The sequence below is a fragment of the Triticum aestivum genome, chromosome 6A, assembly GCF_018294505.1.
Source record: "Triticum aestivum cultivar Chinese Spring chromosome 6A, IWGSC CS RefSeq v2.1, whole genome shotgun sequence".
Taxonomy (NCBI): domain Eukaryota; kingdom Viridiplantae; phylum Streptophyta; class Magnoliopsida; order Poales; family Poaceae; genus Triticum; species Triticum aestivum.
The window spans coordinates 40,159,757-40,163,608 of NC_057809.1; positions in this window are offsets into that span (position 1 = coordinate 40,159,757).

The following is a 3,852-nucleotide window of genomic DNA, read 5'->3' on the forward strand; positions in this document are numbered from 1 at the left end:
GGCTGGTTACCGGGATGCCTGGTCCCATGCTTTATGCAAACTAAATCAAAATAATTGCAAACAAAACTCCCCCTAGGACTCTTGTTAGTTGGAGGCACTCGTTGTTTCGAGCAAGCCATGGATTGATGCTTGTTGGTAGAAGGGGGAGTATAAACTTTACCATTCTGTTTGGGAACCGCCTATAATGTGTGTAGCATTGAAGATATCGTCATCTCTTGATTGTTATGTTGAAAATGAAAGTATACCGCTCAAAATATTATTCACCTCTGTTTCAAAACCGAGCTCTGGCACCTCTACAAATCCCTCCTTCCCTCTGCGAAGGGCCTATCTATTTACTTTTATGCTGAGTCATCATCCTCTTATTAAAAAGCATCAATTAGAGAGCACCGCTGTCATTTGCATTCATTATTGTTAGTTTACATTGAGTATGACTTGACTGGATCTCTTTTACCATGAATTACAATGTCTAGTCAGTCCTTGGTCTTTAAAGGTGCTCTGCATTTATGTTTTGCGGTCTCAGAAAGGGCTAGCGAGATACCATCTTGTTATATCATATTATGATTGTTTTGAGAAAGTGTTGTCATCCGAGATTTATTATTATGGCTCGCTAGTTGATTATGCTATTGATATGAGTAAACTTGAGACCTATGCATTATTTCGAATGTGGTTAGTTATAATCTTTGTTGAAAACTTGAATGCTGGCTTTACATATTTACAACAACAAGAGCAAACAGAGTTTGTAAAAGTTTTTCTTTATCTCTTTAAGTTTATCAACTGAATTGCTTGAGGACAAGCAAAGGTTTAAGCTTGGAGGAGTTGATACGTCTCCAACATATCTACTTTTCCAAACACTTTTGCCCTTGTTTTGAACTCTAACTTGCATGATTTGAATGGAACTAACCCGGACTGACGTTGTTTTCAGTAGAATTACCATGGTGTTATTTATGTGCAGGAGCAAATGTTCTCGGAATGACCTGAAACTTCACGGAGTCACTTTTCAGAAAATAAGAAAAATACCTGCCAAAGATGAAAGCCAGGGGGGCCACCGTCTCTCCACGAGGGTGGGGGGCGTGCCTGCCCCCCTAGGGCGAGCCCCCTACCTCGTGGGCCCCCTATTGCGTCTCCGACTCCAACTCCACCTCCATATATTGAGTTTCGGGGAGAAAAAATCAGGGAGAAGAAATCATCGCGTTTTACGATATGGAGCCGCCGCCAAGCCCTAAAACCTCTTGGGAGGGCTGATCTGGAGTCCGTTCGGGGCTCCGGAGAGGGGAATCCGTCGCCATCATCGTCATCAACCATCCTCCATCACTCATTTCATGATGCTCACCACCGTGCGTGAGTAATTCCATCGTAGGCTTGCTGGACGGTGATGGGTTGGATGGGATCTATCATGTAATCGAGTTAGTTTTGTTAGGGTGTGATCCCTAGTGTCCACTATGTTCTGAGGTTGATGTTGCTATGACTTTGCTATGCTTAATGCTTGTCACTAGGGCCCGAGTGCCATGATTTCAGATCTGAACCTATTATGACTTCATCAATATATGAGTGTTCTTGATCCTATCTTGCAAGTCTATAGTCACCTACTATGTGTTATGATCCGTTAACCCCGAAGTGATAATAATCGGGATACTTACCGGTGATGATCGTAGTTTGAGGAGTTCATGTATTCACTATGTGTTAATGCTTTGTTCTGGTTCTCTATTAAAAGGAGGCCTTAATATCCCTTGGTTTCCATAAGGACCCCGCTGGCACGGGAGGGTAGGACAAAAGATGTCATGCAAGTTCTTTTCCATAAGCACGTATGACTATATTCGGAATACATGCCTACATTATATTGACGAACTGGAGCTAGTTCTGTGTCACCCTAGGTTATGACCGTTACATGATGAACCGCATCCGGCATAATTCTCCATCACCGATCCATTGCCTATGATCTTTCCATATATTGTTCTTCGCTTATTTACTTTCCCATTGCTATTGCTATCATCACTACAAAATACCAAAAACATTGCTTTTACTATCGTTACATTTTGTTACCATTACCACTACTATCATATTACTTTGCTACTAAATACTTTGATGCAGATATTAAGTTTCCAGGTGTGGTTCAATTGACAACTCGGGTGCTAATACTTGAGAGTATTCTTTGGCTCCCCTTGTGTCGAATCAATAAATTTGGGTTGAATACTTTACCCTCGAAAACTGTTGCGATCCCCTATACTTGTGGGTTATCAAGACTATTTTCTGGCGCTGTTGCCGGGGAGCATAGCTCTATTCTTTGAGTCACTTGGGATTTATATCTGCTTATCATTATGAAGAACTTGAAAGATCCAAGAACCAAGATTTATCCCTCAACTACGAGGGGAGGTAAGGAACTGCCATCTAGCTTGAGGTTGATACTATGAACTTGAGGTTGTTTCCTCGGAAAGTGTACCATATGCTCATTACCATTAACATGAAAAGTGACATTGCCTTTAGTGCAATCAATAACAGCCCCTGCAGTATTCAAAAAGGGTCTTCCAAGAATAATAGACATACTATCGTCCTCGGGAATATCAAGAATAACAAAGCCCGTTAAAATGTAATGTTTGCAACTACAACAGGCACATCCTCACAAATACCGACAGGTATAGCAGTTGATTTATTAGCCATTTGCAAAGATATTTCAGTAGGTGTCAACTTATTCAAATCAAGTCTATGATATAAAGAGAGAGGCATAACACTAACACCGGCTCCAAGATCACATAAAGCAGTTTTAACATAGTTTCTTTTAATGGAGCATGGTATAGTTGGTACACCGGGATCTCCAAGTTTCTTTGGTATTCCACCCTTAAAAGTATAATTAGCAAGCATGGTGGAAATTTCATCTTTTGTTATCTTTCTTTTATTTGTAACAATTTCTTTCATATACTTAGCATAAGGATTCATTTTGATCATATCAGTTAATCGCGTACGCAAAAAGATAGGTCTAATCATTTCAGCAAAGCGCTCAAAATCCTCATCATCCTTTTTCTTGGATGGTTTGGGAGGAAAAGGCATGGGTTTCTGAACCCATGGTTCTCTTTCTTTACCGTGTTTCCTAGCAACAAAGTATTTCTTATCATAACGTTGATTCTTTGATTGTGGGTTATCAAGATCAACAGCAGGTTCAATTTCTATATCATTATCATTACTAGGTTGAGCATCATCATGAACATTATCATTAACATTATCACTAGTTTCACGTTCATTACCAGATTGAGTTTCAGCATCAGAAATAGAAATATCATTTGGATTCTCAGGTGTTTCAGTAATAGGTTCACTAGAAGCATGCAAAGTCCTATCATTTTTCTTTTTCTTCCTTTTAGAAGGACTAGGTGCATCTATATTATTTCTCTGAGAATCTTGCTCAATTCTCTTAGGGTGGCCTTCAGGAAACAAAGGTTCCTGAGTCATTTTACCACCTGTAGTCATAACTCTAACAGCATTATCATTATCCTTACTATTCAATTCATTGAGCAAATCATTTTGAGCTTTAAGTACTTGGTCTACTTGAGTGGTAACCATAGAAGCATGTTTACTAATAAGTTTAAGTTCACCTTTGACATTAGCCATATAATCACGCAAGTGTTCAAGCATATTTGAATTGTATTTCAATTGTCTACCAAAATAAGCATTAAAATCTTCTTGCTTAACCATAAATTTATCAAACTCATCTAAGCATGGGCTAGCAAACTTAGTAAATGGGATTTCAGCTTTATCATATCTATAGAGAGAATTTACCTTTACTACCTGTGTCGGGTTATCAAGACCATGAGTTTCTTCAATAGGTAAAGGATTAAGATCATATGTTTCTTCAATAGACGGTAT